The following is a 14580-nucleotide window of genomic DNA, read 5'->3' as shown; positions in this document are numbered from 1 at the left end:
GCCCTCACCAGGTCTGTAAATCAGCCTGGGTTTGGTTCTTTGCTGTGTCCTTCACCACACATCCTCTCCCCCCATGCGTAAAGCAGCACGATTGGGCTGTGTTGACTTCTCAGAGTTTCAGAGGGAAGAAAGTAAACATGAGGGTGCTTAGCGGGGGATTTTGTCAGAGGTTATGTTAGCTAGATTTCCAAATCCTCCAGAGTTGGAAGGGATTTTTGGAAGGGGCTTAATTCCTTCTAAAAATCCCATCCTTACCTAATAAGTGCTAGTTAGCAAACAATACTATAGACTTGATAGTACTTTATGTGATGAATGATCAGGGGCTTATTATTAGAGTCTAGGACTAATCTCTTCACCATGTTTATGCACCTTAGCTCCTCTTACATTCTGGGGTACTCTTCTTGCCGTAACAATGCTAACAGATTTTTTTAACGATAATAAAGTTGATTCATATCCTGGGAAAAATGCAGCTCATTCCTAGTTGATTAGTCAGATATTTTTAAATCTTTTTGGATTTCAAGTAGCAAAAGGAAAGGCAAACAATAAGATCTCACTTTAGGTTTAATACCAGTGGAGGCTGTGGATGCAGTTCAAACTCTGTAAGGCTTCTGGTCGGAGAGTTTGACAAAAGACACTTTGTCTCCTTTGGAACAAATGCCACCGAATGGTGGAATTTATTTCTTAATTATTTTTCCAGGGCCCCTCTGTTTCCAGCATGCTCACAAACACTTCACATAGAGATTTGCTTCTTTGGAATGGCATGAGGGGGGACTAGCAGTGGGGATTTTCTTTCTATGCATGGCATGGTTTGCCTCGTCTGCATGAGCTCTTTCTTGTTCCTAGGATACACTTGCTTGACTTAATTTATGGGCTTGCTTTATTATTTTTTCCCTTTGGCTGAGATCTGTTTTGACTTTCCCACTAAGCTCCTTTCTGAGCAGGGGCAAAACCAACAACACTGAATTTATTTAAGTGGAATTAAAGGGCAGTCCTTGTGCTGAGGCTGGGTCTGGGCTGCTAAAGCATGCTCAGCCTCCTGAGGTGCTAAAGAACCTCATGTTTCATTCAAAAGCCAATTGCACTGAATAGCAGAGAACCACTTCTAAAGACTGCAGTGGGGCTCTAAAACCAGCAGCACAGAATGAAAGAGGGGGCTTTAGAAAGCCATGGGATGTAAAATAAAAAGAGAAAAGAGTTGATCAACCAGGTTAGATTAAGGGCCCAGTTAGTTTTGTTGCCCCAGAAGCAAAGTTTGGAAGATGACATAGTCCCTCTGCTCCTATGGTTCAATAGTGACTGTTAAAAATGGGGGGATAGTTAATGCATGTATAAACATTAAGAGCCTTTTTTTATTAATAAAAATGAAATTCACCTTCTTGAGTAGTATTATGAATTGCAAAAAGGAATTTTTCTATATTGAATTATAAGTTGATGGCCCTTGAAAATTCAGCTGCAGTTTGGGTCTTTGCAGACATTTTTCTTGTTCATATGCTTGCTGTGTTTTTATTTTCCTTGTTCCTGTTTAAAATGAGAAGCAAGCTGACGTTTCCATCAGAACTGTGTAGAAAAGCAGAGACTGAAGAAGAGAGCAGAGCATAAAAGCACATGGCTGTAGTGAGCACAAGGGTACCAGACGTGTAGGAGGCACATCTGCCCCAGCCACAGACGGTGTTTCTGCAGGTATTCAGAGCTGGCTCTGCAGCGTGATGCTGATGTCAAACCTCATGCAGACTGACAGTCTCCTGGTGTAGTGTCGTTGTATGGGTGGGCACAGGGAACTCTCTGTGTAGGTGGGACAAGATCCCTTTCTTTTCTCCATGTTCTTTTCCCCCAAAGAGAAGAGCCAGAAGCAGATCTCAAGAATTTACATTTTCTCCCTCTTGACTGTAGGCTAGAATTACTCTGGGAAACACTTCAGGGAAAGATGATTATGTCTGTTTATCAAAATTCAGTCTCTAAATGAACAAGGCAACAGGTAAGGCGAGTTAATGAAACATCCAGTCCTGCCCTTGAAGGGCATAGATGGCTGCGGAGATCCAGTAACTCCAGACAGTCAAAGGTTTAAAATCTGTGCTCATGCCTGCAGGTGGTGGGTCCTAGGTCAAAACTGAAGCTCGTTGGTGGGGAGTGGCACAACAGAAAGTTGTATTTCCCACCCTGTGCTACGCCTGCTCTGTAGATAGAAGCTCAGCCTCCGGAGTGGTTACTCCTGCCTTTCCAGCTGGCACTAGATTAACTTGAAAAACTAACAGGACCTTCATATAAATTATCTCCAGAGGATCCATCTGATGGTAAAGGTCCCAGAAAACTACTTCTCATAGCACCTTTACTACAACCACATATGCTGTGGGTTAAAAGTTTTTGACCTTGTCAGATGTTGGTTGTGTGCAGCTGGGCTTGTGTTTGTCTCTTCTTATTAAGAAGGTTGGAAGGGGAATGAGAGGTATAATGTAATACATTATTTATCTTGTAAGGAAAAAATCCAGTGTGGTCTCCTGAGCCTTCCCTTGCATTTTCTACTTTATCTCTGCTTGCTGAAGTCGTCGCTGGTCCCGGTATTTTTACAAGTAGTGAAATTGAAAGCACACAAATAAGAAAGGAACTATACAGAAGAAAGAATGACTCTTGTTCTACTCGGTGCAGGTGAATTTAAAGAGATGATGACTGGATACATCGGTGTTCCCAGAGGAAGAAAGCCCATTTACTGCATTTGACTCTAGGAAATGTACTGGGCATTACATACACAGTCCAACCGACGCCTGGAGATCCTTACTCTTGATCACTGGCTGGCAGGAATTACATTAGAGAACCCAAAGCCAGCTCTCCTGTGAGGCGATGCCCATATCACAAACGGAGGAGGTGTCACAGCTGGCACGCAGGTGTGTCCACACAGCAAGGCAGAGGAGTGATTTTGATGCAGGTAGCTGGCCTAGGTAGCCAAAATGAAAGTGTGGCATTAAAGGCTTCAGCGTGAGCTAACAACCAGGGTAAAGACTGCAGTCCTGCAGTTTGCACACACCACTGTTTTGTTGGGCCCTTCCTTAGAGTGTACAAGTGGGTCTTCGTTTCAAGTGTCTCTGCTGGTCAGAGAAAAGCTACCACAGCTGGCACCCCCATGCCACAACCAGCCCTTTGCTCCCTAAGGAGACCCTCCTATCTGCCCCGAGCCGCTGGCAGCTCAGTAGGGTGCTCAGAGAGGGGTTCATGCAGATGAAACTCTTTTATCATTCCCGAGTCAGTTCCTCTAGGGGGAGGTGTACAAGTGCGGAGGAGTTCGCGTGGTGGGCCTCCACCAAGTAGATCATGAGCTGGCCTTGGGGATGGGAATTTCATGACATTCTTAAATCAAGAAAAGGCAATGGCAGTCAGAGGATTGTGGTACTTCACTGGTAGGTGCCATCGGCCAGAGGAGGCTTACTTTGGGCTAGGGTTGTTGTTTATGCATTTTATAGGTTTGATAAGAAATGTTCTTAATTTCTTCATTTAAGAGTACTACCTGGGGAGCCCTTCTTATCTTTGTAGGCAAAAAACTTACCGTGTAAATCTCTTCTTGTTTCCCTGCTCGACTTTTACTTACAAAAAAATTATTTTCCCTCTGTGGAAAGATCTCTATTAAGTCTCTGTCTGGTGATGAGTACAAGAAGTGTCTTGAGCCACACACACCTGCGGCGGCAGACACAGCTGATGTTTCCTCCTGTTCCTTCGCTTTGACATGTCTTTGGTTTGCCTAGATAATGTGATTTTTTTCCACATCCTTCTCCTTCAGGACTTCACTGCTTGTCACACCTAATGACTTACTCACTCGTCACCCTTTTTTTAGGTTGACAAATATCCTGCAAAGATAAGACACTGGCCTTTGGAAATGTGGTGCCAGTAATTAAAATGAAGAATGCATTACAGTAAAAAGTAGAAATGTGGGTCTAAAAGCCACACTGGTATTTTTAGTGATGGGAGTAATTGAGAATTTCAGTTTAATAATTCAGTGCAGCTGAGATTAATAAATGATATGAGGTAGAAACGGTCTTTCAAGAAGAAGAATTTCGGAGGTACAGTTAACGGTTTAATTTAGTACATCCTGAAAGATGCTGCCTGAATTACTGCATAATAACTCAGCGGAGTCCTAAGACTTCTGAGCCTCTTTTGTAAAGGGAGGAATACGGATCCTAAGTGAGGACTGTGCGAAGTGAGGGAAGCCATCTCGGAAGAAGCCAAAAAGCCTGGAAACCGCAGCCTGGACGCTGGTTCCTGCTGTAGCCTGCAGCAAGTCGCTTTGTATCGCTATCAACCCCTGCACAGGCAGCAGCGGTGGGGGGACAGCAGGCTGCACTGAGGACCAGAGGTGTGCTGAGACCTGCTCTCACAACCAAGTGCTTGTGCATGACACGAGCCCTCCTGAATGGGCCAGGAGGAGATCCTCTCCTTGAGTCTCAAGGGTAAGTCAGTACAGAGGGTGCAGGAGGAAACCACCACCATCTCGGTGAAACGTGGCAGGTCAGAGGGCAGTCCTGCGTACTGCCTCGCACAGCAGGGGGCTGCTGGAGGAAGCTTTTCCCAGAGGCAGAGCATCGCCCCGGGTAGCTGCAGTGTTCAGGATCACATCTATCCTTGCTCCATCTCAAGAGCCTCAGGGGGTGCCAGGCCAGCTTCCCTGCTTAACGAATGTCAGGGCACCAGAACGGCTTTGAAGTTAAAAGGTTGCATGCATTGCTGGAGTCCAGTCCTGCAAATCTTACAAACACTATAAACATACTTCTTCCTACGTGTAGTCCCCCACAGGGTTCATGGCCTTGCTGTCTTTGCAAGTGCTGTGCCGGAGAGCGTTCACAGGTTAAAGCCCTTAGTTTGCATTGAGTCCTGCTCACACAGGAGATCTCCTGGTGTTGAGGCTGTGAGCTTCATCTGTTTACATTCCTTGGCTTAACAAAATTTTTTTGAAACTAAATAAACTTTAGACTTTCTGGCAGTGACTCTGATGCTCAAGTCTGGAGCTTTCTACAGGCTCAGGATTAGCTCTGTGTAGCCCGCGGAGCTGGTTGTCAGGACAGCTTGTTGTGTATTCCTTTAAGCATCATGGATATGTTTCATGAGAATTTTTCTGTCAAAAGACTATCTGTTGTCAAAAGACTAAAGCTGATCACATTCTCCATTCGAGATGTGAGGCCAAGCAGCCCTGAGGTATGGCTGTGAGGCAGGCTTAAAATCTTCTGTTCTGCTACAGAATAGCCGTGTTTTGGTGTTGTCCTCTGGAAACGAGAAAGATGCTACTGCCCTGTTCCCCTGTAAGGATGCATACGGTCATGGTTGTAAAGCAAACTGGAAATCCTAAGTGCTTGCTGAGTGACAAGGACTTAGGAAATTGACATCAACTTCTTTTTCATGGCTTCCAGGAACATGGTGTGTCATGCTACCAGGTGTAGGGTCTGTAGCATTCCCTCAATACCCTTCTTTACAGAGCTTTTCCTTGTGAATGTGAAACTGGGCTGTAGTTTCAGCTCCAGGTGCCTGCCTAGGTGCCCACACCACCCGAGCTGCTTCCCTCTTTGTGGCCAAAACATCAAGGCGAGTTTCCTCAGGCAGGCCTGGCCATTGTGATTCTCGTGTTTCCAGCCTGTTGGGCTCCATTTTTTGTTAATTTTCACTAGAATAGTCTCCAAAGAGCTGCGTGCGGTATGCAGCGGCAGCGTGCAGCAGCCCAGACAGCTCCTCCGTGCCCTGAGCTGGCTCCAGGCGGGGGAGTCCGTTCACAGCTGCGTGTGGGCTGATCCCGAAATACTCCTTCCTTCCATGTTCGTGCCTTCCCTCCAGAGCTGCCGTCCCTGGTAACAATGAGGCTGTCATCCTGTTTGAACATAACAGCCGTGCCACAATCAGAGGCTGGCCCCAGACCAGCAATTTTACTCCCCTGCCAGAAGATAAAAACACCGCCCATCAGCAAGATTCACTCCAGCTCCTGATTCAGCGAGATGCCTTAAGCATGTGAACGGCCCTCTGGGCTTCCTCCCGCCATGGTGTCGGTGTAGGTAGGGTTAAGCTCAGCTGCTTTATCTTGTTACACTCAGACACTGGAAAAACCTTATTTCCTGTCTGTATTTCAGGTGGGTGAGCTACACTGCAAACGCACATTACAGCTGGAATGCACATGTTGTATGAAGTGTATAGCGCTGACTTCAGAGTGGTGATTATACATACGGAAATTATTCATGCTTTCTCCCACTTGCTCCGCAAGGTTCACTGTGTACCTTGTTTGTATCCCCAATTTTCTGTCAAGCACAATGGAGGAGGGGAGCCAAGCTCATAGGCCACCCCAGTCCCTTTGAAGACTTGGAGGGGTGAATTAGTCTGCATATAATGCAGAATTTACCAAATTTCTATACATCTGTTTCTCGCTTTAATTTCTAGAATAACTTGAAATTATATGGGAAGGTTGAGGGAGACAGTGGTTTTTATTATAGCCACTCAGGTAGTAAGATCAATGAAACTGGTGGTGGGAAGGAGGGAGGAAAACCAGGTCCTGAATCTTTTAGATTGAATCTTCCCCTCTCTCTTTACAGGGTCACATTCAGTCATTGTTAGTTGGGTGTACTGCAGCATTTGGTGGGTTTGGTTGCTTCTTAATTATCTGCCTGTGATTTTTTTCTCTAAGCCTAATTCTTTAGCTTGAAATATGATAAATTTCAAAGAAAATAATGTTTTGAATCCAGACTCAGTCATCTCAACTTCTTCTAAATTAAAATTTGCCTAACATAAAAGACCACAATCTAGAAACTGTGTATAAAAACCTGTAATTTGGACAAAGAGGCACCACAGTAGTCTTAGGGAGAGTTCCAATCTTTTTTACAGCTTTTTACTGTCTAGGACACCTGATAAAGCTGGAAGCAGCAAGTACATTAAATACAGCACAATGGCTTATACAGAAAAGCCCAGGGCTTCTGGTTTATTCATTTTATCAGTTTAAGTCGTATGATATTTCCTGTGATTGCTACAGCAGGTACCTACAAACTCCACGGTGCCACGTTAGTCCTTCAGCATGAAAATCACACTGTTTCCATTTTGTTCTTAGACCGTGCTGTTTAAGCAGTGATGTATTGCTCAGATTTGGACTGAGTTATGAGTTTGTCGTGGCCTGCATTGCACCGCTCACAGAAATAGCGAACGGGGCTTTATCGGGGAAGCAGGTAGCAGCCTCTGGAATGAATCACGAGCAGAGTAAAGCTGATGGGTCGCTAACCCAAGAGCAGAAACAGCTTCCTTTGGGCATGGCTCGTTTAGGTGGTGGTGTCCCCAGGTGAGTAACAGGAGCAGGAGGAGAGGGGCCTGTTGTTCCTAGGACATGGGTATAACCGGACTGAGCAGGAAGGGTCACACGGATCCTTTTGCTTTTGGTCATTGGATTCTCTGTTTCAACAGCTGTCCCTAACTGCAGTTGCATACCTCAAGCAAGGCAAGGCACTGAGGGATGGTCTCCCCTCTACTGGCTCTGTGGCACGAGTGATAACATGAGGAGAAACTGAGGTACAAAACCTCTGCGATGGTCACAGGACCCCAGCTGGCAGCGAGGAGTAAAAAGTTGGGCTTTTGACTTGTTGGGTTGGTCCCTCCCTTCTCTGCACAAAGATGGCTCCAGTGATCTGCTCCCTTGTTTTCAGCATCAACACACGAGTTTATCGTTAATGTTATTGCTCTTACCATAGGAGCGTGGAAACCCACTCATTATCTGGAGCTGCACAAGGACACAACAGAAAGACGACCGCTGCCTTGCGGAGCCCTCAGCCGGAGCTTTCCCAATGTCATGGTGCGCTCAGCAGCCGCCACACAACTCTTGTCCAGGCTGCCTTGCTGTTGCTTCAGGCTCACCGTTTACACAATACCAGAGAGGAGAGTTTGGAAGGAAAAAGCTTTTAAAATGGAACTGTTTATACCCTCTGATTCAAACTTGGCAATATTCAGCTTGGCCACTGTTCACTTCCAGTACTTCTGGCCTACAGGTGATGTTGCCCAACTTTTTTTAGGCATACAGATCTTAAATATCCCATTGTGCTACTGAGGTCTTCAGCACAGGTACACGTATTTTTGCCTTCCTTCCGAAAAGAGCATTTCCCATTAATATTGCCACTAAAAAACAAACAAACAAACAAAAACACCTTCAACTTGCAAACTGGCATGAAACAGAAATGCTGCAGTGGAGATTTTTGCCACATCTTTGTAGATATTATGAACTTAGCTTCTGAGACTGTTGATTTGAACTCCAATTAATTTCTGTAAAGACCACAAATCAAGTCCTGTCATAACCAGAGAGCATGGTGTGCTATCATTATTGCTGGAGTCTGAATGAACCTGAAAAGGGAGGTGATCAATCCCAGCATAATTGCCAGTGTCACCAATTAATTGTTCCTGAGCGGCCGAGGGCCTTTTACACTGGCAGTCTGTCAGTCTCAGAAATTGCAAGGCGATGCGGCAGCCCTCCGGTGGGATGAAAACACCTTTTCGAGCAAACGTAAATTGTTGGCAGCGGGCTTTGCTTTTAACGTATTGCTGAACCGCTCTGGTTTTGCCATGCAGGCAGAGGTTCCCTGCTCAGCCTGAACCTTCCCAGCACGGCCAGGATCAGCCTCCACCAAGCCCCACTTCAGCTACCTGTTTAAGCAGGTACTTAGAGCTAAGCAGGTGCTTAACTCTCGGTGAATTCAAAATTAGTCGGATACTTAAGGGCTTAATTTAGAAATTACCCCAGTAAAACCCATCCTTGCTCAGGCCTTAATCACACATGTTGCAGGGGAAGGCAATCATGCAGGAGCAGCACCTGGGCTGCTAGAAGATTATCACAGTCTGTACTCTCCAATCAAAGAAAACACGGCATATTATTTATAGAAGGTTTTAAAAATATTTTTATCACTTTTTAGAATGAGGGCTGGCCTGAGCACGTTAGTAACTGTGAAGTTAATTCCAGCTAATTGGAGTTAATTCCAGCACTGATCTCTGTGGGCCTCTGTGTCTCCACCTGTACAATGGAGCCACATAAGGGGCCGTCTGTGGAAGCAGTTTCACTGTAACCTGTTACTCTCTGTAAGCTCTTGGTTTGATTTGCATTTAACCTTTTTCCTTCCTTCTATCTGCTGAACACAAATCATTCGTGCCCCAGGCCTATGGAGCCAAGGTCACTTTTTCATAACATGACTGTTTAAAAAAACTCAAATCATGTCATGTGGCATCAATTTAAACGCAGTTCCCAGCTAATTAGTCCGGTAAAGTATCTATATTTGCAAACAAAGAATAACTATGATATTATCCCAGAGGAGATCTGCAAAGGAATTTGGGGAATGCAAATGTTGATAATGGTAGTTCCTGTGCTATAGTTAGCCTGAGCGGCCAGACGGCTGCCCTGAAGCAGACCCCTCCGGGTGCCAAGAGCTGCACACAGGACAAAAGACACAGATCCCATTGCAGGGGGAGAGGCTGGATTCTGATGTCCCCATCCTTTCTCAGTCAAAGTTATCACAGGGTATTTCCCAAAGAAAGACCAGGAAGAATCCCAAGAATCTTAAATAGATGAAGACTGGTATGTTTAATTTCTTTTTCTGAGAAAAGGCTGTAACTCTTCCCCCCCGCCCCTTTTTTAACCTGTGCCTGAGTTGCTAACTAACCAAATTTAGTTTGGCCTGGTTGTGCAGATATAATCCCAGTGGCATTCCTTACAACACAGATGCTTTGGGGTATCTTGAAGAACTGTTTGTTTTTAACACTTGCCATTCCTCTGTCTTGGAAAGGAAAAACAACCTCATTTCTCTTTAAAAACAAGCAAACCAAAACCCACCACTACTATGCCAACCCGATATCTACTGTTTTGGCTTTGTTTGCATGGAGCTTTTACTTCATAACGCAGATTTTTAAAAGCACAGAATAAGCTGCCTGTCCCAAATGACCAACAGTACGGTGTCACTTTGGTTAGGCTGTGTTTCAGGAAGCATGCAAACAGCCCGTCAGATTGAAGTATTATCAACATCAGCACTGTTTTTAGTGGACTTGGAGACTCTTGAGGGTGAAACAAGCTTTGTCATAGAAATGACTTTTAAAAAGGCAAATCGTGAAGTGGTTTTGGTTCTTTTTGCTTTTTCTGGAGCCCGTGTCCTACAGAGCTCAGAGGCACTGGCTTTCAGCTCTGCTTGCTCTCTGAGCCCACCCATCAGTTGCTGGAAAGTCAAAGGTCTGGGATGGCTATGAATGAAGCGAGCGAGTGGCCCATCTTAATGACAAGGGTAGAAATGGGAAGAAGTATTGCTTGAAAGAGACCCGGTAGCAAGCTTTCAGTATGGCTTAAACACTGCTGCTGCCATCGTGGCTGTACTCACTTGGCTTCTGCTCTTGTGGGCTGAATGTAGACATGAGCCTCTGCAAAAGGTTTGTTTCCAGCTGCAGGCAGCCTAAGAGTCTCAGCCTGGTGCTCCTTAATCATCTGTTGTGTTGGAATGAGAAAAAACACTGTGCCCTTGCAGGATGCTCTGGGTCCTGAACTTGAAGTCCTGCAGCACTCTCTCCATCCTGCACTGGTGCTCCCAGGCATCTCCTTCCCTCCTGTCCCGGCTCTGTAGATGACCCCAATAGGAGCTGACACCCTCCCGACGGCCACATCACTTCTGTTTAAGGCACTGGAAGCTGAGCGCTGGCTGGCAGTGCTCACCCCTGTTCCCTCACGAAGCCTTCAGTAAGGAAGTCTCCAGGCGAAACAAAGCGGTTCCAAGAGGCTCAGGATTCACCGTGTCCGGTTTCCTTACAGACGTTGCATCAGACAGCTTTCTGGAGACTTGGTTTAATTATACAAATCTAAGGTGCTACTAATCGCTTGACACCTCTCTGGTCTTTATACATGAAATGGGACTCAAAGCAGGGAAATTGTTGGCATGCATGAGAGCACATTTAGTATCCAATTTCCTCTGCTGGCTAGAAAGCACGACAAGATGGTGCTCCTCAGCGTGAGCTGGAGCGAAGGTGCCACAGATACATGCTACCATTGCTTCCTTCCCCTAGGGCAGTGTGATTTCTGGTAGAGCTTTCCACTGTGAAGTGCTTTGCACAGAGAGGTGAACATGGGCTGAGGAAGAAATGGAGTGCTGTGAAAAGATGCCCGGAGTGGCCAAGGCACCTCCTTACCCCAGACTAGCGGAGCAGCGCTACAGCCGAGTCCTGTTTGTGCCCTGGCATGTAGGAGCATAGAGAGGAGACAAGAGCTGATGAACCTTTTAATTTTATTTTCAGTGATAAATTTTATCTTATTTGGTAGAGCTGCAGACATTAGTCTGAACCATCCAAATGACAGATCTTTGTTTAAAACTCACCTGTTGCTTTACATCCCTAACAGCTGATGGCTCTCAGAGGTCATAGAAATCATCTGCTGTGGTGGTGATCAGCCTGTGCCTCTAGTGTGCCTCATGCAGGCTGGCAGTAGTGTCCTCACATCTGCTGTCAGTGAGGCAGAGCCCGTCACAGGAGGCTGCAGGGGAGAGCAGTGCCAGGCAGAGGAGTCACGTTCGCCTCCGCTTCTGCTACAGCCAAAAAGGAAGAGAAACGTGCTCCTTCCCCTCAGGCAGCTGGAGGGGAAAAGAAACCACAGAGGACCACAAAACCATCGCAGGACAACATCTGCCAAGGCTGTGCACTGCACTGCCTCTAGCAGGCAGGGACACAAGCAGATGAAGATAACGCTGTGTGGCAAATTCACATCAGTTGTTCTGCGGTTTGCTTTCATATGCAAGGAATTAGGTGGAATCCAATGCAAGGTCAGAGCTGACAATTATGTTTAAAAAAGAAGAAGAAGAAAAAAAAAAAAAGCCCACAGAATGTCTTAGGGACATACCCCTGCTCATCCTGCTCCCAGCCCTCACAGTGCTTTCCCCCCACCAAACAGGAATGAGTGCCTGAAAGCCACCTTTATGCAGCTGGGGCAGCTTTTCCTATCAGGCAAAGCTTTATTAAGCAGACCTCTTTTTCTTAGGCTGTGGTTTTGAGGGCCTTTTTTTCTAGTTACATTTTATGCAAAAAATACAATAAAATCCTGAGTTTTTATTTCTTCTTCTGAGACTTCTCAGTTTGTAATAAGCCTTCAGCCTGACCCTAGCCAGAAGCAGGCCCAACTAACAGCTGGGGCAGAAAACCTGAGGAACACACTTTGTAAGCCCCTACCCGTTGCAGGTATGTGGTTGTTTCTCTTGGAGGGGTCTGTGAGCCAAGCCCTAGACAAGGTTTTCTAAGAGCTGGTAGATGATGTAGTTCTGTAGCTTGCAAAACTGGCAAAGGTAAGTGAGGCTTGTTCATTTCAACAAGGGAGAAGCATAGAAGTGGTGTAAGCAAGTATACCTTCGTGCAGGAAGCTTTTGCCTTCTGTAGCTATAGCTGCTTACTGGGGAAAGAAGGAGAAGGTAGTAGAGAAAGCTGACCACTTTTCTTGTAGTAGCCTTATATTTACAAGCCAACAGCAAGAAAACTAGCATAGACACCTGCCTTCAATTACTGGCTCTCAAATATTTGAACTAGCCCTGCAGGCTTGTGCTCATCTGTCTGAATTAGCAGCCAAGGGAAGGAGATGCACCTCCTCATGTGTCCTTTGTGTCCTGTCATCATATGCATGAGCACTTTTGTGATATGGGAGTTTATTTTTGAATGTGATGCTCCTTTCATCTGCGGTGTTGTGCCTGTGTGAGGGCAGCTTCTCAGCATGGCTAAATGAGCTCTGCTCTCAAATTCTTCATTAACTGTAACCTCATCTGCCGTTAGAGGGGTTTAATTGTAGCATGGTTTAGTGACAGTGTAACTAGTGGTAGAGAGAAGAGGGGGAACCCTGACTGGGCACCCACTTTTGCTCAGTATCCACTTTCCAGGGTGTGCTCAAGCTGTGCCTGGAGGATGCCAGGTGCCTCTGGAAGCTCTCCAAAGGCAGGCGGCAGCCTGTGGCACAGCTGCAGTTCAGCAAAGGCCAGGGCGCATGGTGTGTGTGTCTGCTTGGTGAATAAATTCACTGCCTTTAGCTTTCCCCAAGATTAAATGAATGTTTAATAATTACTTCTTGCAAAGCTGACAGAGAGGAGTGTTGAGAGGGGGCAGATTAAGGCGATGTTAAATAGCAGGTCCTGCCTTTGGAAAGTTGAAATGTGATTTAGCCCAACAACAGAGAGGAAACCACCCACCTGTAGGAGGGATACAGCAAGCTGTGGAGAATTCCAGCTCAGTTGCTGAAGCTCCTCTGCTTTGTGCTCATCGGTTTGGGCCAGGCTGTGTGTTTCTGGAGGCAGGAATATGGTTTCTGGAGGCAGCAAGAGCTGCTGCCCTTTCTGTGGTTGTAGACCAAGGTGTGGTTTGGGGGTTAGCTTTTTGTTTTCCCTCCTGCAAAGCTGCCCGCCAGTGAACAGCTTTCTCTGGGTGCAGAAATGGACCCAAGGGGCAAGACCCAGCTGGGGCAGGGGCTGTGGCCTCCCAGAGCTGCCGAGGATTTCCTCCTTTGTGGGCTCGGGCCTGCTGAGATTGCTCATAACCCCTTCTGAATGGGAAATGCGTGCGACGGGGCAAGATGGAAAAAAAATCAAGTCCAAAGAGACGCAGAAATGTGGCTTGTGGACTCATGATTAGACCAGGCGGGTCTGTAGGGCTGCATCCTGCCCTGCTGTTCCGTCGTCATGCGTGGTGCTGAGGGGCGAGGAGCGCCGGGCCCTGGCCACCACCTCGCCCTTCCACGTGCTGCCGGCCGTGCATGCGTGGGCCCCGCAGCCCGGTGGAGGAGACCTCTGCCTCCACAGGCCGCACCCTGCAGGGTCTCAGTGCGTGTGTCGCTGCTTCAAAACTTTAAATTCCTTAGACTTTGGGAAAGCCCAGATTCACATGCTAATCTCCGGGCCCCTGATGATGCCAGAGTGGTCTATAAGGGAGGTTTTTTTTTTTTTTTAACCTAAACAGGTTTAAAAGAGCAGCAGTAACGAGCAGAACTTGTTCGCAGTGGGTGGCTTTGTCTTTCCTGTGTAGGCAAATGTCAGAACCACAGGCAAAAAGATTTATTGCTGTACAGTACAGGAGAAGGCCGCAGGGAGCCATGGCTCCTCCTTGCTGCTGCCAGCCACGTGGGGAGGGTGCCCCAGCACCGAGTCTCCCCTCTGAGTAATGCAGAATTGCATTGCTAAGCGATAACAGCTGAGGTCTTTCCACAGGGAAGTAAATAAATAAGGAACTCCCCCCTTCCCTCCACCCTGCTTGTTGCAGAAGAACCACCCATGGTGTGTTTGGGGGGTGGGAACAAGGTCTCTCTGCAAGTCCGAAGAAATTAAAGATGATTAATTCCTCCCTGTCGAGGTGCGTGGCAAACCGCCTTGTCTTCAAGTGCCAGAAAAGGCGGCATCCCTCTTGAGAGTGTGCCCGGCTCCTGGTGCACGCAGTGAGGGGCTGGGGCTGTGTCCGCCATGCCCGGCCTTGCCCTGCTGCTGCAGTGGATTTATGGTCTGAGCAGGGCCCAGAGCACTGCTTCATGTCAGCAGCTGGCTCCCGCGGGGCAGCGTCCGTGTGTGTGGCTCCGGGTAGAGGCGCGGGCAGATGGCTCCTGTCCCT

The sequence above is a fragment of the Anser cygnoides genome, chromosome 5 (genome assembly GCF_040182565.1).
Source record: "Anser cygnoides isolate HZ-2024a breed goose chromosome 5, Taihu_goose_T2T_genome, whole genome shotgun sequence".
Classification (NCBI taxonomy): Eukaryota; Metazoa; Chordata; class Aves; order Anseriformes; family Anatidae; genus Anser; species Anser cygnoides.
This window is presented reverse-complemented; position numbering follows the sequence as displayed.